Here is a 22,486-nt window from a genome sequence, read left to right as displayed (position 1 = left end):
ATTTCTGTATTCTGTCATGAATACTATGGTTATAATTACTATTGAGAATGTAATATACTCATAAATATAATCGCTTGTAATCATAGTCATGCTCTTGTAAATTAAAACAGTCAGGTGATGGCAGTTCAGAGAAGAATGTGAGCTCACCCTCACCTGTAAATATAATACAGTTGTCACAGTTTAAATCAAATTAAAGATCCAGTAGAAGAAAGTCATCCACTCTCAATCCCAGTAAGCCTCCAAATAGAATCCCCAGATGGGTCTGCTGTGTGTGGATAGCATGTCTAAGGAGCACCTCAAACTGAAAGCTTCTTTTGGCCTTTTTTCCTCCACGCCCCCTTTCCTTCCCTCCTCTTTGCAACCTGCCCGAATGTAATCCGGGAGTAGCTCTGAAATATAAGGCCCGCTGGAAAAAGCACATAGCTGTTGGGAGTACTAAACTCTGCCACAATAGTGTAGCTACTCAGCGCTGCCAAGATAGTCGTATAGTAAGAGTATGGTATACTATAGTATAGTATAGTATACACTATGTTGATAGTATTCCAGGAAAAGACTCGGTGAAAACAGCACAAGTTTAAAATGAACTTTTCTTTGCTACAGATCTTCGGTGCATTAATTTAGCCTCATTGTGTTTTTGATATAGCACAAGCAGGCTTCCCCTAACATCCTACTTAAAACACAAGGTTAACATGTATCTCAAAATTGTTTGGGATATTTCTGTCTTTTGCATAAAAACAAAAAGCTTACAACATTGTGAGATGTGTTTTTATCATTGGGAAGTCTCTTCTTCTTCTTTTCCTTTCGGCTTGTCCCGTTAGGGGTCGCCACAGGTTGTCATCTTTTTCCATCCAAGCCACTGTCTTTATGTCTTCCCTCACAACATCCATCAACCTTTTCTTTGCTCTTCCTCTCGCATCCTCAGAACCCTTCTACCAATATACTCTCTCGCCTCTGGACATGTCCAAACCATCTAAGTCTGCTCTCTCTAACCTTGTCTCCAAAACATCCAACTTTGGCTCTCCCTCTAATTAGCTCATTTCTAATCCTACCTGTTGACTCCAAGCAAGAACCTCAAAATCTTCATCTATCCCACCCCCAGTTCTGCTTCCTGTTGTCTCTTCAATGCCACCGTCTCTCATCCGTACATCATGTAGAACATTTGCCTCACAGTGGAGAGATTCTTCCCCATGTTTGCGCAGATTTTCCTACAGTACTCTGGTGTATTAATTTTCCAAACCATGCATGTTAAGCCTGCTACACACTGAGCTACGAGGCCTGTCACTCAGTTCCTTGCGTTTTGCTACAAATTTTCTTTAATAGCAAACCATTTGCTCCTTTTATTCCTCGCCCCTTTCATCTCATTGTACTGTCCCGTGGTGTAGGCAGTCATCCTTTTCCTTAACAATCACACAATCTTGTCTGTGGTTGAATAAAATATGTGGTCTTAAAACATTTCCCTATAAGATACTCGGTGTGTGTTGTGCGAAGGTCATGCGCATTTGTTCGCGACTTGATGTTTAAAGCATTCCCGCGTTAAGTTTAAGGTGGCAGGTTTACCTCCGGTCTGTGGCATGCAACCACTGCATGTAAAGTACAGTTTTAAAACTAGTGAATATATCAACTATACAACACTAGGTCGTCACATACTGTATTTAACGACAGAAGGTATTTTTCAGCCAGAGCCATCCCAGTACCTTGTAACATCTTGACAGTTGAATCTTTTGCCATCGAACCTTTCAACTGCTTGATGTGTTGCCAGTTTAGGTTACAATTTACATTTGTCCATTATAAAACAGTGGTACACAAAACAGCTGGATCGATGGATACATGTTTTTCCATTGGCAGCAATATGTTAGCCGGGGATTCTCTGGAATTAATTTCGGCTTCCTTTGTTGCTGTCGCACTAGGGTTTTTAATCCTTTGTTTTCTGTTCTTTTAGAACAGAAAGCCAAACATATGGTGCATTGTATATTTGTTCACCTAATTTAACAAAAACTAACTTGCGTTTTACTTCTTTTCTTTCCGAAGAGTCAAATCATTTACCAACTGGAATGTTGAAAAGAACTTGCTTGGCGACGCAATTGGTGGTTATATGTGTCCGCAAAATCGATTTATCAATAAAGATAATGGCTTTGTACAGTTCTAGTGGGGAGCATAAAGATTGCAGTCTACCAAATCGAAATAAGCTCATGTCTACCAATCAGTCTGGACTAACCTTTCATCCAGAGCGATGGGTACATTAGTCCACCAACAGAGCTTGATGTAAAAGACCTGTGTTGACTGTATAAGCAATGTAGTAGTTTTTGGATTTACTAGTGGAATATTTAAGGGTGTGTGTACAAGAATAGAGTTTTCCTTCTCTGGTGGCAGGTATATATTCTGAGATAACAATGCCAGAATTCATTAACTCGATCGTGAAAGCTCAATGATTCAGGGCGAATTCAATTTTACTCATGGATTACTCACAACAGAACAGATCTTAACTCGTTGGAGATTCTTTGTCTGGCGTGACAGTCTTTAGTGGAATTTTGTACAAATGTGCTGTTCTTGGTTGCACACAATACCACGGCGGGTACGCGGCAAATGCAACCTTATTCTCATTTCAAAATGATTATTAAATGCTGGTCTTTCACAAAAATTGTCTGTTCTATTAACAAGGAAACTTGAATAAATGGTCAACGTGCTTTCTATTTGTGTCTTGCAACCTTGTCACTCAATCCTTGAAACAGAACCCAGCAGGCCCTCATCTTTAAAAAAAATAATGTACATGCCTTCCAATTAGACATTGTGTCCTAATTCTGCCTAAACGCATCCTCACTATTTAATATCAACAAACAAGTGAAGTGAAATCAAGTTTGGACAGACCAACTGGCTCAATGTAGTGACTTGCAGTCTGGACCTGAGACTTTTCTTTGGTTGAAAGGGACACAAGAGGTCTATTTATGAACAGTCTGAACTTTCAGTCTCTCTGGAGCCACAAAGGAATAAGCAAGGAGATCAGATCGCTGTCACATAAACGTGTGGATGAATGATTCCTGTCCATGGAATGATGGGATCATGGAGAATTTTCTTTTGCTCCATATCACCGGGACGATTAGAAAGTTCATTTGTTTTTGTCTTCGCTGTTGTTTACGCGACCATCTGGATGACACATAATTTGGATGATATTCTCTTCTCAGCACCTTGCACAACTTTTCCTTTTTGTTTCAAGACATCACAGGAATCAATTAATTGCGTGTTCAAGGTCAAGTTTGAAGTTTGTGTTTTCGTTTTCTTGTCATTGCATATAAAAACAATGCATTTGCACATGCAAATGTCTTCTTCCTATTTTTTTGAGAGCGCTCACCTATAAGTGCACACGCTCTCATCCCTCTCATTCTCATTGCTTACAATCAGTCATGATACAAGCATGAATTAATTTGATTATTCAGGATTCAGGAGTTATCCCCTCTTGCCAAAGTGAATTTAATCTATTTAAAGAGCAGATTTTCCTCCCTGCCCGATTAGCGCCTGCAAAAGAAAAGTTAAACCGATTGTTAGGTAGCAATAAAAGGCTTAGAAGGCTCAGGAGAGGTGATGAATAGGGAATCACCAAGATTTGTGATATTTTGTGTCTTGGTGTGTTTTCTGGGTTGGGGAATTCTGTGAGGCCTGAATGTTTGTTTGTAATTCTAATCACATTTTTGATTCGGGTTCAGCTTCGCCTTTAGCCAAGGACATTCATTCCCCTTGAGTTTGGATTGTAAGTTGAAGGATAACCAGCTGTATTGTTGTTTGAGGAACAATAATTAAAAAGTGGTCCAACCGGTAATTTCCCATGCTTGCTTTTTCTGACCCATTTTAGGAAAATAATTGCTCACTTTACTTCATGCGCACTGTTTAAAAGCCAAAGGGATGACTCGGTAAAAAGTCACAGCAACCTGGTAGGCTCTCAGGTGAAAGGAGAGATATTCACCCAATGGTCAATTCACTAGTGTAGTGTTGCACTACTTTGCAAGAAGTTAATCAAAATATTGGTCTTTTTACTCATAATACACCATCGACTTGTGGAGACATGCTGTTGTATTGGGTCACATGCTGCAGAATGTTGTGACGGGCCAGACAGAGACTCTTATAGAGCGTCTTCCACTGTGGGGAGAGGAATAACAGTCATAATGTGGTTCCGGAACATATCAATTTTCACGAGATGCCCCCTCAATATCCTTTGCCTTTTTCCACATTTGCTGGAAATTGTCCTAATCAGCAAATTTCCATTGTTTTGCATGTGGTCTGTCTTACAGTAGCTGATTTGAATTTTCAACATTTTGTGGCCAAGCCCAACTGAAAGCCATTTGAAGAGAAGGAGGTTGCAAAACAAATTTGTGGATTCAGGGTTTTTGTAGCTCCCTGAAATGACTGACATGGCAGAAATAATTAAAACTTTGTTGCCTGTCATAAATTTAGCATTTTGTGTGTGTGTGTATTTAGCCAGATGTGTTTTCAACAACCTTATCGTTTGTCAGTATGAATTTTTAAGCCTTAAAAATGGCTGCCTCTGTTCTGTAAATTACAGGACGAGACACTTTTTATAGCAAACCAAATGATCAGCAAAGGGATTTCTACTGGGAAAGAGTTAGAAACTAAACTCAACTAAAATCCCAAGCCGCCCTTTGGCAATGACCCCTTCCCGCTGATTTACAAAAATGCTGCTGATTGTCATACGGCGCATCAGTGAGTGTGAAAATCATGGTGATGGTACGAGGGTCACAGAGGCTGATGACATGAAACAAGTTAAGATGTATTTTCTTAGTGTCATGTTCAACGACTTCATGTGGGATCGGCAGGCTGGTGCTAAATGTAGTCCAGTGGTCTGAGATATTTGGAGTATTGTCCATTGTACTCTTTAGCACTGCAGACTAAAAACCAGATGGTTGTCGACTATTTGATGAATGAGCCGTAATAGTTCTCATCATGCCAGGAACACTGTGAGGCAATGTTACACTCAGTACTGCGCAGACTCCTCTGCATGTGCCTGAATCTGATCAATTGTTCACCCTTGTTCTATTCATTTTTTTTCCTGTATAGAAAGTTAGTCATTAGTGTTGCCTATCAAATGTAGCTTTGATTCCTCTTCCTGTTAACAGTTCAATGGGCTTCTGATAGACTGCAAAAACATTAATTATATATAAATTTATTGTGGAGCTGAGTAGAGCTATGTGCAGGGTCTAAAAAATGGCAGCAGAGATCTTAAGTCACCCTTTTAGCAGGACCTGCAGAATGTTGACGTTGAATAACGTGGGTCCGACCAGGCGAACATTAAAAACATGCAGATGTCAAAAGCCACAGTGGGAGAATATATGGCGTCTTTTTCTCGGAGCTGATTTATCAACAGGGCCTGCCTAACAGGGTGCACCGAGACAAATGCTCTTTGTTTCCCCGGCCTACTCTTCCCAACATCAGGATGTGATTCCGCATGAACAAGAACAGATATGACCCATTTAAAACATTTTGCTGAAAAGGCAAAAATGGATGAACTTTCTGGGATCCACATGGTAAATTCACTGCTCCTAGCTAGGTTTGTAAAACTAAACATTGCTTGCCAACTTGGTAACAACACTAAGGAGATGACAAAAAGAGTTGGCGTCAGCTGGTGATTGTGGTTCACCACATTGATAAAGCCCATCATCTCCAAGAGAGGGGTTTTTTTTTTTTTTTTTTAGTACTTCATCCCCAAGAGTCATTGATAGTCTAGTGGTACACACTCCTGACTTAAGTGCAGGCAGCGTGGGATTCATTCCCACTCAGTGATGGCATTAATATCTGCCCTGTGACTGACTGGTGACCAGTTCAGGGTGTAGTCCGTCTTTCGCCCTATGCTGGGTGGGTTAGGGTCTGGCTTTTCCGTGACCCTTGTGAGGATAAGCGGCTTGGGAAGTGGATGGATGGATGGATACTTCATCCCTCGACAAAGTGGCGTAGATAATTTCATTGTCATAACACTTCTGGATAGGCTGAGCTCCATTCTCCCTGATGACCGCAAGAGCAAGCTCATTTCAAAAGCATACAATGGTAAAAGCATCATGAGAGGACCCACAGGTTGTGTGCAAAAGAAGGTTCTGGATCTGTATGGGAATGCTCACTATATCTATTACTATGCCCACCAACTAAACGTCATCGTGCAGCAGGTGACGTCACAATTCCCAGAGGTGGGCCATTTCTTCTCAGATCTGGCTGCATTTGGTGCGTTCTTCTTCCAAAACATTAAAAGGTAAACAGTGTGCTTGACCGTGTGGTGGCCTGCACGCTCCCAACACGGTTTTTGAGCAGGGAGTAAAGTACACCTACTGGAGTGCAGAACTTTCAGGGACTCGGGAGTGTTTTATCCAACCACTGTAGAGAAGTTTGAACATTTCTGAGGCTACTGAAGGATAAATGTTTCAGCTTCTTGTTGAAATTGTTGCACCTCATCGTGCCTCGTCGCTGTTCTCTACAACCAGCTACAGAAGCGAACCATTGACGCCATCTTCTTTCAGGAAATTATGCAGCAGTTCACAGACAACACAGAATATATCAGCTAAATCCATGTTTGTTGTGCTGTTTGCTATTATTTACATTGTGTTAATCCTGATGATGGATGGACATTTCTTTTGGTCTTACCTGGGTATTAAATTAGATTTTCTCCACGCTCTTTGTGGAGAACACAGTTGGGATTATTTTCAGCAGCCCAAGAAATTTTGCACAGACATTTAGATATTTAACGGTTTAAAAAAAACAAACAAAACAACCTTCAGAGGTTTGCAAAAGACGTTGAATAAAAACTGAAATGTGTCATATTAAGTCTTTACAATGTATTTAATCATTGTACTGCTATATTGCAACCAAGTGGAGAATAAGACTGTTAAATGGTAGGTAGATGGATGATAGTAGGCGCGACTGAGCAAAGCAAACCAAAGCTAGCATGCATCCAACAGCTTCTTCCCTGTTGGAATTAACATCTCAAACAGCTGATTTACAATTGCCCTGCAGCATGCTGCCATTTTTTGGGTCTTGAGTATGATTATTTCAGACATCCTATTATTTGTCTATATTCATGCAGGCGAACTGTTTATTTTACAGTCAAGGTTTCCACCGTGCACACCTCCCTTGTGAACGTTCACTTTTTTCTCTAGTTGTGACATATACTTTCACATCGACAGCCATTAAAGCCTGCTGTTGGACCTCAGTTGACATTTTAGGAGTTTTGGAGATTTCTCCTACCATCTTGGGGTCTGCTTGAACTGTCACACGTACGCATGCTGGCAGTTTTCTGGACAATTGAATGGCTGATTTCAAAATCTTTTTGCATCCCTTACCAGACTCAAACTGCAACACTTCTTTTGAATTGCTCAGATGGATATTTTGATCTCACACATCAACAGTCAGGTGTACATCAAAGTAAATGGCTGACGTTTGAATAGGGGAAGACTTAGTGTTTTAAAAATTGACATTGATACCCGTTTATGTTAGCACATTGGGGTCGGGGGGTTGTACGGTGTTCTAATTTTTTCCCTTACATGTATCTCTGCCAATTTTCTTTTTTTTTTTTTTTTTTTTTTTAGGAGTTAGCTTAAAATTGTTGCCAATAACATTATTCCTTTGAATTTGAGGGTTGTTTGTGGGACCTTTGTCAATGTAAAAAAAAAAAAAAAAAAAAAAAAAAAAAAAAAAAAAAGCAAAAATCCCATTGTCTTCACTAAATTTTCAAGACTTTGGCTCATCAACTGTAAATGTGTCAATGTCCATTCAAAAGCCTTGAATGGGCATTGCATCTCTAATAGTGTATGCTAGACTAGATTGGAGTTAAATTCATTTCAACGTCTTCTTCCCATCTAGTATAGCAAAACTGTCAATCATGCACGTGCACTAAATGTGACTAGACATGCATACTTGTTGTATGCTTACTAATGTTTTCATAGTTGGTGGAGCACAGCCTTTGAATCTTCAATGAATAAAAATATTACATTTTTAAAAATTATATTTATAACGTGTATTTTATGTTTGCGACTTCATAATCAGAACAATGCCGTGTGCCTATTAGAGGAGGATGCACCGCTGGGTCATTGCAGTTGGGCCATGGCCCCATCTGCTGGGCACTTGGCAAAATTGGAATTCCAACAGAAAGAATCCTTTTTGCTTTAATATCTGGTTTATGTTTGACGTTTTGCGTAGATATTTTTTTTTTTTTTTGTGGGAATGAGTAGACATTTTTGTTAATTTTATCAGTATCAGGTGCACATTTAGTCAATTTTCTCCCTTAAAAAGACATTTTATCACTTCACTGTATCACCTCTTAGCTTAATGACTCATTTGGATTTATTGTTTTTGTCATGTACATTTTTGCCCTTTTGAATGTAAATGATCTCATTAGCAGGGGAAAACACTACTTTGACAAATACTTTCATGGGATAACTGCACATTTCTCTTACATATGTATTGCACAAAAACAATGACTTTGTTCTGTGTATGTGTACCCCTGAGTCTTCATGGAATTATGAACTGATAGTGCAGTACAAATGGAGTAGGAGTGAAAAACCGCAACATTCCGGATCACAAAAGAGTTGCACGGGCGTCGACTGATTGAGCGCTAATCCCCTGCCGGTTCTCAGGAGCAGTCCCATGATCATGAGGCGCCATGTGGGAAATATAGCTTGTGGTTCTTGGTCAGGTGGGCAGGGGCCTTCTGTCAATGTGGGGCGAGCTACGATGAAAGTGGAGTGAGTTAAGCTCCATGTTGCTCTGCGTCAAATGAAGCTTAAATACTTAATTTGAGAGAAATGTATCGTTCCAAGATAAGATACAATAAAATGGCAAAAGTAGGTAGACTACATCAAAGTTGCCATAAAATAAAAGTGAAAACCTGACTTCATTTCAAAACTGTAAACTCTCGGGCAATATACTGTTGTACATTGTACTGCTTCTTACTAAAACTGCAATGTCAACATCTTGGACAAATGAATTGACACTGCTGTATTAGGGTTAGGGCTACGTGCTATGTTAGCCATTGATCTGCTTTTACTGATTTTTGACGACTAGCTTCGGTGACTATTGTTGTAGTCGGAAAATACCTAAATGTGTGTTTTTAAATTTATGTCGGAAATCTTGGATGTTGACAGGAGCTTCCTTTTTTTTTGGGTTGCACAGTAAGGTGCACAGTGTTCTTGTCCCCATGCCCGTGCTCTCCCCCTTGGGACTGGTCTGGGCTCTTTGATTGGGCTCAAGACTTGGGTGGTCAGGGGTGTCTCCCTGGTTGGATCCCCTGCTGACTTGACCTCGCGTTTTCACCCTTCCTGGATCTACCAGCTCAGCAACTCCGTACACCAGGTGACCACTAGCATACACGTGATATTGTGTTCATTCATTAATACGTTATATAGAATCCACCTAGACTTTAATTACTTGTTCTGACATCAGTAATAACAACACAGATTATACTAATGCATCAAATCACAGGTTATTACCGATGTTTCAACCCTAAAAAAAAAGCATCCCACCGCATTACTCGACAATAGTGCTGGTTACTCGTTTCCCACATCGTTTCCTATCTACTGCCCAACTGAATTAAGCATTTGGCACGATTCAAATTCATTGAGAGATTTAATACAGAGCCAATTGCGTTCAATTTGTCTTCCGACCCAAAAATTATGTTATGGATTAGCCTTGCGCACAAGTTGCTTCCCACTTTTGTAACAGCTCTGTTTGTATAAACATGCTGGTGCTGTTACAGTATGCTGACAGTGGGAGAAAGGAGGCTTGAAAGGCTTGTCGGCCTGCTTATTGTAAAGTATTTGCAGTTTTACACAAATAATTTTCCAAAGAATGTAATACTCGTGAGAGCATTCCACTAAGTATTAGGTATAAACTCAAAAAGTAAAATACAGCCGTTATTATCAAATTTAACATTAAAAAAAAAAGTGTCACGTAGACATTTATTCCTTCACATTAGTCCCGACTCAGTGCAGTGCTGCCTTCATTTGTTTATTTATGAATTTCCAATTTGACTTGATCTTTCTGCTTGGGTGGCAACTGTGCAGGGAAGCAAGCAGACTTTTGAGGAAAAAGCTCATCCTCAGAGCGCAAAGGGGGGATTAAGCACTGGAGGCACAGTGTTGAAAAACAATCAGAGGTCTCCTGTTCCCTCTTACTGCCTCCAGCACATGATTTCAGTCTTTGTCTACATGTATTAAATGGAAATACATTATTTGGTGGCAGCACGGTGATGACTGGTTAGCACGTCTGCCTTACAGGTCTGTAAACCCAGGTTCAAATCTTGTCTCTGCCTGTGTGGAGTTTACATGCCCTCCCTGTGCGTGGGTGTTCTCCGGGTATTCCACTTTCCTCCCACTTCCCAAAAGCATGCACAGTAGGTTAATTGGAGACATTAAATTTGTGACCATAAGAGTCTTACCATAAATATAATGATATTCAAATGTTCTCATTACATACTTGTCAGTGTTTGGGTACTGGCATGAACAACAGCTTTCCATCACTTGGGTTAACGTTCCCCCTCATCCAGCAGCTCATGTGAAAAGAGTGGCAATTTATTAGATATCAATGAAACTCGGGTTATTCAGCGTTTCTCATACATAAAATGCAGCTCAAAACGCTTTACAATAATTAAAAATGAGTTGATCCTGCCTGCCGCTTGTCCACAAGGACACAAACAGATGCACTTGGAGCATGGGCTCCCTGCTAACAAAAATGTGAAATATAAATAAAATTTAAAAAACTCTTCAGACAGTCAACGGCTGTAATCAAGTAACATAAACATACCATAATTTCCGGCCTTCAAGCCGCAACTTTTTTCTCATTCTTTAAACCCTGTGGTTTATGCAGTGATGCGGCGCTCGTGTTAGCGCACCTGGTTATAAGCCTCGGTACACGAAAAGAGTTTAATGCTACTGACGCGCTAACGCCAGCCCCGTGCTAACGCTAGCATCGCACTAGCATCTTTCTGTGTGCTGAGGCTTATAACCAGGTGCGCTCTATGCTGGTAATTACGGTACTTAACACTTTTTCACTGACCATTTGCCTTCGCTGCTCCTGCTTGCTACGGTGCCGATATCAGAAGGAGGATTTAGAGCTCCGTGTACTCAAAGATAGCAACTATTATTTTGTTTTCCTTTGCTCTGCAGATTTTATTCAATGCCGATTGGATTTTGCAACAAGCATCATCCCAATTTGTCGCAAGAGTCCAATCCTGTCACCTTGACCGGAAAGGAAGTGTATTTGCAATGACTCAATACAGGATGTAGTCACCTTGCACAAATAGATAAATGTCCAGTATTTTGCTTCTTCGACTGGCTCGTGTCGGTACACAGGGCTCTTCCTTGACTTTTGGGACCCATTTGTAACATCTCCTACCTATGTGGTGACTTAATATGTAATCATGTCATGCGAATGGTTGAATTTGCGTCGGTTGAGAACGTACGATCAGAGTTGAGTTAGTCACGCTTGTTAAATCCCTATCACTGAACACAATTTTGTGGTTTCGAAACTGATAGCTCTATGTCACTCATTTTATTATATTCTACAGCGAAAGGTTCAACCTACTGTATTCTGTATCTGTAGCGAATACTGATCAAAGGTCTTCCCTATTGGCCTTGACACAATATTGCCTTGAAATCTGACAGGGGAATGTTACAAAGCAACTCAAGCATGAAAAATGGTGAGTGTGGAGGTCTGCACGCTATTTTGCTTGGACAAGTGACAGAAGGGTGGATTAAAAAAAAAAAGCTAATGGAGTAATTGCTAAATAGTTGCTAATGGACGGGTTGTTTCTGTTTCAGGACAGCAGCTTCAAATCATAGCCTATTACTTTGACCACATAGAATTTGCTTATACTGTGGAACCTCAATTGAAAGGCCAAAAAGATTATAGGGTAACATTTGCCCAAATGTCTCACAAAGACCTAAACATTTGGGAAACAAAATGGATTGAGCACTGACTTTGGGAAATGTTTCTAAAACAATCTCTTTTGGTTCACAAACCGTATCAGTGATAACAAAGGAACTTTTGCCAAATAGCTGATACACTCATCTCTGTACTGGCTGCCTGATACAATGTGCCATATTAAATAATTAATTAAATTGAACAAATGACAACAAGTCCTCAATAATATAAGAACAGAATGTACATGGAAACTAAGTTTATGTGCAATGACTCATGTCAAGCAAATTTGACAATCTACCCACCATCATGCATCGTCAGTACATTTTCTGCTTATTTCCGAGTGAAGGTCTCATACTTTACCAAATGTTTTGGTTTTTTTTAGTCTTTGCGATGTAATATTGGCTCTACGGAGCTTTAGCAGACATTTTTTGGTGCAACCCCTTAAATCAGGTCATTTGAATTTCTTGAGCTTTCTGTATCTATGTCACAAGTGAAGTTCTCCGCCTAGCTCTTCCCTCCCAAGCCAGCACTGTCAACATAATAGACCCAACATGTCCATTTGGGCACCGTGTGGGGGTAAATGCAGGAATGGGTACCTGGATACCAAGTGGGCAGCTCCTAGAAGTGTGCAATGGTACTGGGTTCCATGTAGGTTCCATCTGGGCAAGGTGGGCTTGGGCTTGAACTTGAACTTGAAATGTGGTAGGTTGATTCAAGTGATGCAAAGATGGTTTAGATGTAATATTACCCATTTAGAACCAACCCTTAGATCCAGTCAGAATCCCACATAAGCCCAAATGGCTAACACAGCTGTGCCCCTTGCGTAACCCAGGAGCAAAACTAGATGGAACCCAGGTCCACATGCCCATGTTAAAACCCACATGGGCCCCAGATGGAAATGTTGGGTGGGAACAAACGTGTCCTCTCACAAGTGGGTCTTCCACAAGGAGGGAACCACTCAGGGGAAAGGAGGTGGTTTTGGTCAAATATGGACAAAGGGAATACAAAACTGGGTCAAACTGAAGTATCTCTGAGAGGGGCCTTTTCTGGACACTCGTCTGAGAAAACAAAGTGTTTTCTTTTTTAATTAAATGAAATTGACAGGTGGACAGCTGATAAGAGCATCTGCTTCACAGTTCTGAGAACTGGGGTTCGAATTCCCGTCCCACCTCTTTGGAGTTTGCATGTTCTCCATGTGCCTGCGATGGTTTTCTCCGAGCACTCTGGTCTCTTCCCACATCCCCAAAAAATTGGTTAATTGTTAGGTGTGATTGTGAACGCGAATGTTTGTGTGTTTCTATGTGCCCTGGAATTAGTTGGCAAACAGTCCAGGGTATGCCCTGTCTCCTGCCCGAAGAATGCTGATATTTCCAGCACTTCCGCAATGCGTGTCAATGACAGCGAGGATAAACGACTCAGATTATGGAGGGATGGATGCGTTGTTGCAAAATTTCTGGAATTTTCTAAAAAAACAAAACGACAACAAAAAAAAAAACAACAACATGGAACAAGGCCTCTAAAATTATCTGTAACACATAAATTAAGGAGGAAAAAAACAATTAGTGTGAAATAGATGACCTATCCTGCTCTTCTTGTGATTATTTACTCTAAATTGAGATTTTAGGGCAAGTCATGCTGTTTGAAATGTCGGTAATTTTGACACGGCTACTTGGTGAATGTCATGCTCCTGGCTTCCTGCCCAGGCTGGGCGTGGCTAGCCAATTGGTCAGCGCACACCTGCACCTTGTCCCAGCTGATGCCTCCCAGTATATATAGGACCCGGGGGACGACTTGTCCTTCGCCAGATCGTCGTCCTTGATACCTCGTTCCCGCACTCCTGTTTGCCTGACTTCTGCTCTCCGTGTACCGACCCACGCCTGCCCACTGACCACCCTCGTAAGCTTGTCGTACTATTACTTCTGATTGTTTGGACTGTCTGCCTGATCCCAGACCTTGGACCAAATAAAGGTTTCCTCTGCACTGTCTGCTTGTCTCTGGAGTCGTGCATTTAGGCCCACCCTCGAGCTCCGTTCATGACAGTGAACCACTTGGAGTTTTGGCTGATACAATCTTATCTGCGGCTATTTTTCACTGTTAAGAGTCGTTCCCTGAGTAGCAGAAAAAAACAAAAAGGTCAAGGAGATATGATGATAAATATACCGTTTTATGATGATGGGATTTTCTATAAGTGATATCACACACACACACACAAAATCCCATATTATATAGAGATTGATTCAGAATATTGTTGCTCATTTTTGGCAAATGTTGTCATTAATTCAAGCTTTTAAAGTTCTACTGTATAGCAGTGTAATACTGAAAATGTATTTATGCCTCTCAAAATTGGTACACGGGTATAAGTTTTACTCAATATACTCTGTTGTACAAAACAGGCAAAGACACGGAGTTGTCATATTAGACCTGTACACCTTACTGAGCACTGAACCCTAAAAAAGTTATTTGCTTATTTTACTATACATTAGGTGTAAACATGGTTCATTCATTTTAGGATAGTACAGGTTTTATTTGTCTTATTATTTTTTTAGTGGTGTAGTCAAGAAAAGTCAAGCATGACCCTTATTTTCCATTAACTTAATGTATCTTTTATCCGATTTTTGGAGCTGACATGTGACTGAAACTATTGAGGAGCAAAAATGGTTCAACAGTCGTTTAATGCAGTAGTCCCTGCAAATGCATCAAATTTAAAATCTAATAATTACTGGGAATTAACTGAATGTATCAGAAGTGTTCACAAACAATGTCATAGTTTTACATGAAAGCATTTTGATTTTCATTTCCAAATGTCGCCCAGAAACTATTTAAATGTTTTGAGGAATTTTTAAATGTAGCCAACTGTTTCTTATTTATCTCATTAGAAAATGTTCGAAGCAGTCTTCAACTTGGAACAGAGCACCCCCAGCTGTTCCTTGACATCTGACTCATATGATCTCTCTGCAGGAGCGCTGCACATTTAAAAGTTTGAAACGTGTTTGCGGCTGGGGGGGGATCTTCTCCAGTGGGTTTCCAAATTCTACAGAAGTTACAGATGCCTCCAGTGAGGGTTAACATGAAGGTTACTGAAAAAAAAAAAGTGCAAGTAAATGATGGGCTGTAGGTAAAAGTGTACACTTTGATTAAGTCATTAACTATTACACTACTTACCACAGTAATAATCAGATTGGAAGGGAAATTTCCTCATCACATCTTTTGGCACGATACTTTCTGATTAACTGGCTAATTTCAAATTCCAAACTACCACAGCAAGGAAGTTGTTGCACACAATAATGAAAACCAAAAGTTAGATGCCAATGCTTTAGTTTCTGAAGACAAAGTTGAATGACTTTAATGCTGGTAGAATTTGCATTTCGTCTGACTGTCATGCTTGATCTCAGCTAATAAAACCAGCCATGAGTGGAGCTCAAATGAGATTTTAGCCAATATTTCAGTGTCATCCCTAAAAACATTGTAAAATAGATATTGTAATGAAAAATACATATGAAATTATTCACTTTGATGTCTATATGAAAAAATAAATATAAGCGGAGAGTGTGTCATCCATGCGCAAAGTTGCGGATGTCTCATTCGACATCTAAGTGGTCACCATATTGGCTGCAACTGTCTGTGACGTCACACTGAGACATTTGCTATTGAAAACACGCTGTGCCACCTACTATGGGGTACTCCCCTTCAGACACGGAAGCTCTTTTCGAAGAAGAAAACATCTTACAACCAAGTGAAGTGACCGGGGCAATATTAGCCTATCATTTCGAGCCATATTTAGATGATATGCGGATCACAGCCAAACTGCATGCGGCCAAACCACCTCCTTGCCCAATCAACCTCCATGCAGCAGTGATACAAACAACGCCGCCCGTGAGCAACGACGACGCCTCGGGCAAACCACCACCCCGTCCGATCCACCTCTGCGCGGCGGTGATAAAAAAACTACCCCCAACCCCTCCACCCCCCCACTAGTGACGACGACGGCGTGGCCAAAATGCCTGCCCGTCCGATCGACCTAGCCACCGCAGCCGGGCGCTATGACGAGCCACCCCGGCTCGGCGCCACGATGGCTTCAGCGGCAGCTCGTTCGAAGCCGTGCTCGGCAGCGATGGGTACATCGACACATTTAGCACCCCTGACATCGATGCACAGATCTTTTGTTACATTCTGAGAGAATTACACCCCCCCTCCCCCGCCCCCAAAATATTATTTGCTGGGGGGGAGCTCCTTTCTCCTCCCGCAAGCGGCCAAACCACCTCCGCATCGGGGCCGACACGGAAGCCTTCGCCGGCGAGCCCGACCTAGCACCTCTGTTATACCTACGCAGATCTTTTGTTACGTTATAAGAGACAGATTACGTGGTCCCCCCCAAACTATTATTATTATTATTTATTAATTTTTTTAGTAACTGTATACACACCTACCTGTCATTTGGAACCCACGAAGCTCCGTATTCTTTGCACTCGTGCAATCCATTTTTCACGATGAACCGGGTCTTTTTGAAAAGTATGAAAAATGAATCCATCCTCCCGAGTGTTCGAGCAATATCCAGGAATGCAACGAGCCAGCATTTTGGCTAACACAATGGAACAACGAGCTACCTTCCAGCAGGTGTAACTAGTATACACAAAGGAGACCGCTTGAGTGCACTACTGCCCTGGACGACACTTCCTGCTTCTTCTTGAAAACGAATCCCTCAAGAGGAGTTTCAAGGTAAGAGTGACAAAAAGCCACATACGTCAAAATCATGTTTTGTGGTGGAAAAAAATGGATGGGTCCGTACCGGCTGTCGTTTTTTTCATTGACAACATACTAAAATTCATGCACTTCATGACAGTGGCACTTTAAGAGTAAGTGGTTGTGTGTAAAGGGGGAGAAAATCTAATTTTTTTAATGTAAAAATAAATGATATTCTGCCAGAAAGACAGAAGGGTTGTCCAAGTACTATTGTCTGTTGTAATGCCAATTGGAGATAATTGCCTATAGTTTGGCGTATGACTGAGTCGGTTTCTACTTCCTGTTTCTCTTCCCCATTGCTACTGGCTACGTAGGACTTTCAGTTTGTTATGACCAATTTTAGTGAAGACTGATTTGGCTCCCCTCGGCCTGGTGTTGTTGTATCGAGTGAAGCTGTCGACTGTTATGTTAGCATCACACGCACGCCGTTAGGTAGTAAGAACTGCTGTATGCTTGTCACTTGTGATCAAAAATGTCTGTCGTCTGCGTAATGTCAACAGTTGACATTGCATTAGTAGTTGAATTTATCCTAGTCTGACAGTTACTAAGGTTGTATTGCCCGTTTCATTCAGATAAAGGGTTTAAAGTGTCTTGTTACCCAAACTCATGCTTTAACATAGCCTGTACAGTTAATGTTTAATGAAGAAAATTTGGACTTTGGAACAGATGATTTGAAATATGAGGTGTGTCAGAAAGGTTCAATGGCTGTTGTCATAAAAGATAACTAATAAATAATAAAATAATCCCCCACTTTTCATGGGGATTTATTCATCCATGCTAACCCTGCAATACACAAAATCTGTAAAATAGCAACCGAATATTAGATTGCATATTTTTAAGCTTCATGTGCATTGATACCAAGATAAGCGTGTGAGGTGCATACGTGCTTCCCAGCAATAAATATTGCACTTAATCTTGTATTAAGAGTGGGGGAAAAATCCTTTCTTTTACTGCTCCTTCTTCCAGACAATTATTACTGTAAGCGCGCAAATGGTCCATGTGGAAAAATAAACTCCACAAAATACCAATACAAGTACAATTTTAAACAAATGGAAATGTGATATACAGTAATGCCAATGCACTCATGAAAAGATTCTTCTGGTATCCTCCGTAGCAATGTCTTCATAGCCAGCTTGTTGTCGTCCACATATTCAAAACGGGTTCCCTTGATGATCCTCTTGAGCTTAGGCAAGAGGACCGGAATCACACTGAGCCAGGTTGGATTGCTGTGCCGGAGCAATTTGCTTCTTGGGCTGGAACTGTTTGTTGCTCACGGCATTATGTTGGATTGTGGTAAAGCACCCATGAGTTGTCCTGCCGCACCTCCTTCAATTACTTTCACTTCCTCAATACTTCCCACTCACTGAACAAAGTAACCGCCACAGGGTAGCATTGTAGACGTGGTGGTTGATCGCCTGGCCTTCTGCAATAATTGGAAACAGTCGCCATGCCATTAAAGTACATTTTGTGACTCAATTCCTGGAACTTTGATACTCATTTATAATTGTATATCTCTATATATTGTAATTGGGCGGCACGGTGACTCAGCTGGAAAGCGTCGGTCTCACAGTTCTGAGGACTGGGGTTCGAATCCCTTCCCGCAACTTTGGAGTTTGCATGTTCTCCATGTGCCTGCGATGGTTTTCTCCAGACACTCTGGTTTCCTCCCACATCCACAAAACATGCAACATAAATAGGACACTATAAATTGCCCCTCGGTGTGATTGTGAGTGCAGCTGTTTGTCTCGATTGGCTGGCAACCAGTTCGGGGTGTACCCCGCCTCCTTCCCGTTGACAGCTATGATAGGTTCCGGCACTCCCCGTGACCCTTGTGAGGATAAGCGGCTAAGAAAATGGATGGATATATTGTAATTATTCCGAGTTATTTTATTTAATTTATCCACAATATTGTTACTGAAACGATGTGCAGTTCCCCATGGTAAGACTAATTAAGGGTGAAGTAACCCAATCTAATAATGGCAAATTTAATCAGGAAAGGCGAACAAACTGGAGGCCAACCAGATTGTTTGACTTTGGGGGTTGTGCTCTCCTGTAAAATATGCAAAGAAGTCTATGGAAGTAAATATGTACCACCAGGATTTGAATTGAAATGCCACAGAAAACAGGATTTGAATTTGAAATGTAAAGTGATCATATTTTCAAAAGTTGTATTTCAGTGTAACTTTTCAATGTTAACAAATCAACTGGAAATCTGAAATTCACCATCTGTATGTATGTGAAGTCACATGATTAAGAAAGCGTAACTGGATTGTGTGGGTGTTCGGTTATGACCTGAAGTAACCCCGCCTGGTGGTACAGATGGTGAATTTTAGCGAATTGCAGACAGTTGAATTTCAGACAGCGAATTGTAGCCAGTTGAATCGATAACATTGAAAAGTTACACTGAAATACAACTATAGAAAATTTGATCACTTTACATTTCAAATTCAAATCCTCTTTTCTGTGGCATTTCAAATTTAAATCCTGGTGGCACATATTTACTTCCATAGAAGTCTCCCTCCTCTGGGAATTGAGTAATTTGCTGCCAATTAGTTTCTCAGGCATCTCTTAGGACTTAGATTTTGAAGGGTTAAAACAAATCTGACAGTTGTGGGAGGAGAGTTGGGATTGTTTTGTGTCATGCCATCTGAGAACACTGTTTCTGAAAGGATTTTACCAAACATTCCCTTGCAATCACGTAAAAGTATTTAATAGGACTACATTGAAGGTCACCAAATGTAAACCAGATTCTTTGCCTCACTGCTCCTCCTTCTCACTCTCCTTCAGTACTCGGTGGTTTCCTCCCACTTCCTAAAAGTGCAATATCAGTTAGTTGGTCCTTAATAGACTATTTTTAAATACTGCTTGCTTTTAAAATGTACACTGACTACTCACATTAGGTACACAGCAGAAAGAATATAGAAGCCGAACCAGTAAATCATGATCTACCGCACTGCTTATCCTCACCCGTGGGTGTGGGCATGCTGGAGCCTATCCTAGTGGACTTTGGGTGAGAGGTGAGCTACACCCTGAACTGCTGGTCGTAGGGCACATGTAAACAAACAAGCATTGGTGCTCACATTCACACCTACGGGGAATTTAGAGGCTTCAATTAAACTAAATTGCATGTTTTGGGGGGACTTGGGAAGAAACTGGAGTACCTGGACAGAACCAAGGTAAGGCCTGGGGAGAATATCCAAACTCTTCACATTCAAAACTGGATTTGATCCTAGAACTGTGAGGCAGCTAATCAGTTCTTCACTGTGCAGCCCACGTCATATTCAATTTGGAGCGAGCGTGTTTGTCATAATCTAATAGTTTACAAGAGTTGGAATGGTGTAGGACTGCACAACACTATGCTTGTATTGCGTCTTGTGATTTGAGTGACCCAAAACAATTATTATGTGTCCAAAATTCACAGCGAGTCCATGCTTTTGAAGAATCCAATAGTCAAAGGTAGAAAATGACAAATTGGTGGACTGAAGACTGTTGCAGAGTGACACATATTTAAGGCTGAATCTTAGAAGTGGTTGAACCGATTACTGATTCCCAAATACCACAGAAATGTTCTGACCGAGGGAGAGCTGTCATCTGGAGTGACAACCCAGGCCGTATCTGTGATCTTCAAGACAGTACATTTCATGAGATTATAGTCCGTGTAAAGAGACATTTTGACAGAATTATTTTATTTGGTCCCATTGGATGTACGGCAGCACAAATGCAATGTTGAATTTTATTTTATTTTTTTAAATCAACTCATACCAGTGCCAGGTCATACATGTGGTACCTTGGACCTCCTGTTGGTTGGTCAGAGCAACCAAACTAAAAATATAACTCTCGACCTGTATGTCAAATGTCATTGTGAAGTGAGCATTTCTTGTATATTTTACATAATATAGATCAAGTGTTGTATTTATTTCTGGATTATTTCATTATTTTATTTGTTTCATCTTTCATGTTGAAGAATATGTATTGCACTTGGTTTCATCTGTGGGTGTTTCAAAGTGTGATTTATAAATCAAATTGAGTCCAGTTGAGTCAAGATGAGTTTAATAGTTTAACCTATGGGAACATTCGCTGTGTCATCACTAAATGGTCATGTGACTGTTCAATTCAACATGTTGACCGAGAGTTATGTGGCTGGTTACGCTTATTTTTTTTTTGTGTGAATGATGGTATTGCTGTGTTGTGTTATCAGACTTACATACAGATGTAAAAATGTTCTGCAGAGTTTTACGGAAAACCAAAGAAACCTGAAGCACATTGGACACTTTAGTCAAGTAAGGCAGGCAAGAGGAATTCGTAGCGCAGTGAAGCACATTCGGCCTGTTCTCAAATATTTTTTTTGCAGTTCTCCCACGTTAAGATAATCAGATAAATGTGTGACTGATAACCCGAGTAAATATAAAATGCATTTTTTTAAACTGTGATTTTCATTTTAAGGGACCCTTTCCATCAAAATCATTTTTCTTCTAAATTTATGCAATACACGGATCAAAAAGTTCTGTGACACTGTTTTTACTTTGACAATTATACAATTTGTCAATCAAATACAAAACGAAATAAACAGCATAAGGCATAAATGGAGAAAACATGGAAAGTGGTGATCCTTTCCAGGATTGGCCAACGCACAAAAAAATATCCCTTGAGCACAGCTACAACTCATTTTGGATCCCGCACACCATGTGAATAACTGCAGGTCTCCTTTGTTGTCAGTTAAGGTCAGAATCAACAACAAGGATGAAACTGGGAACAAAATATCAGTTACATTACAGTTACGATTACATTTCTGTCACCTCCCTCCCAAAAACAAAGGCTTGTCTTACTTCTTGCGTCTTACTCATGTTCATTTGCGATCTTTAGCAGGACAACAATCCAAAAACACACCAGGAATTTAACATCTGAATTTTGCGGTGGCCGAGTCAGAGTCCGACTTCAATCTGATTGAAATTCTGTCATATGACCTTGAAGAGGCAATTGAATCTGGAAAAGCCTCCAGTATTGCGGAATTTAAACAATTCTGCAAGGAAGAGTGGGCCAAAATCTCTACAGCGATGTGAAAGACTCATTGCCACTTGCTCCTGAGGGTACCCCAACCAATTTTTATCTCTAGCAATTACAATCATGCTTTTTTCTCAGGTATTGAGAAGGGGGCAAATGCATTTTCACGGCATTGTGTACTGGTCGACTGTGTTATTATATAATGAGAAGACATAATTTTCATGCATCCACCCATCGGGTCGAGTCCCGTGGACAGCAGCTTAAGCAGTAAAGTCCAGACGCCCCTCTGCAACGCTCCCATTAATTGAGATTTTTAACTATTTTTAGGGGGTATTTTTTACCTATTTATATAAACATGTTGGTGCTTGGTCCCTAAACCCTTAAAAACAACAACAATCAATACAATAATAATTGTAATGAATTTGTACAAATAAAGACCTTCCCCTTCATCTGTGCCAGTAGTGGAGGTGACCAACTATATATGGAAAAACTAAAAAACAAAATTAGAATTTTTAAATCATGCTATTTGTTTACTTATCGATACAATTAATTACAATGCAACTTTTTTTATTTTTTAAATTATTTCAGCTCAGTGGCATCTGCAGGACTGTGAGCACTTTGGCCTCAGTTGCACCTCTGCACAATTTCTGCGGATCGTTCATTTCACCAACACCGTGCGAACTGCATCTGATCCGGAGGCACCTGAAGAATTCAGCGCTCAGGCCAAGGCGGGACGGTTCCTGACGTCCTGGCTTGTGAGCTCGCATTTCTGCTGTTTATTTATTATTCCTTCGTTGTCCGCCGCCGCCCCCCCGGGCCACCACTCAGCCACCACTTG

General features: G+C 40.7%; 1 protein-coding gene across 4 annotated transcripts in view; it reads left to right on the top strand.

Moving 5' to 3' along the window:
• Positions 1-22,486, top strand: part of aadac (arylacetamide deacetylase) — a 34,886-nt gene that overhangs the window by 861 nt on the left and 11,539 nt on the right. The window contains exons 1-2 of one of the 4 annotated variants that reach the window (XM_061826658.1): positions 19,315-19,823; positions 22,237-22,403. The gene's annotated coding sequence lies outside the window, so the exon portion shown is untranslated. Of the gene's footprint in view, positions 1-19,314; positions 19,824-21,106; positions 22,404-22,486 lie in introns of those variants that run through there. The other 3 variants (XM_061826656.1, XM_061826660.1, XM_061826657.1) reach the window with 3 other exon arrangements.

Source organism: Syngnathoides biaculeatus, chromosome 8 (assembly GCF_019802595.1).
Source record: "Syngnathoides biaculeatus isolate LvHL_M chromosome 8, ASM1980259v1, whole genome shotgun sequence".
Classification (NCBI taxonomy): Eukaryota; Metazoa; Chordata; class Actinopteri; order Syngnathiformes; family Syngnathidae; genus Syngnathoides; species Syngnathoides biaculeatus.
The sequence above is the reverse complement of the archived record's forward strand: the minus strand, read 5'-3'. Positions and strand labels throughout refer to the sequence as shown.